Below are 550 nucleotides of genomic sequence, written 5' to 3'. Positions count from 1 at the left end.
AGAAAAACTCAAAGCCATCCCACTAAAATCAGGAACATGACAAGGGTGTCCGTTCTCTCCAAACCTCTTCAATATAGTGCTTGAAGTTCTAGCAATAGCAATAAGAAAACATAAAGGGGATCAAGGGGATTTGTATTGGAAAGGAAGAAGGTAAGCTTTCGTTATTCACAGATGAAATGATAGTATACATAAGCGACCCCAAAAACTCTACCAAGAACTCCTACTGTTGAAATAGGGGCGGCAGGGCTGCGTCTCCAGCACCCCGGCCGCCTCCGGCTAGCTCTACCCCAAATAATTACACGGAAACTATATTCTTTTAAACACTGCTTTGCCCTTTAGCTCTAGCCCTTACTGGCTAATTCTGATATCCCCATCAACCCATCTCTAATAATCTGTGAGCACCGCTCTTACCGGGAAGATTCTAGCCTATGTCCATCCTGGGTTGGAGCTTCAATGTATGTGTCTGCTTGGGAGCAGGGAGCATGGCATCTCTGTCTGAGGCGTTTTACCTCATTTCCTCTTCCTCCCAGCATTCTGCTCTGTTTACTCC

Source organism: Microtus ochrogaster, chromosome 2 (assembly GCF_000317375.1).
Source record: "Microtus ochrogaster isolate Prairie Vole_2 chromosome 2, MicOch1.0, whole genome shotgun sequence".
NCBI lineage: Eukaryota > Metazoa > Chordata > Mammalia > Rodentia > Cricetidae > Microtus > Microtus ochrogaster.
The sequence above is the reverse complement of the archived record's forward strand: the minus strand, read 5'-3'. Positions refer to the sequence as shown.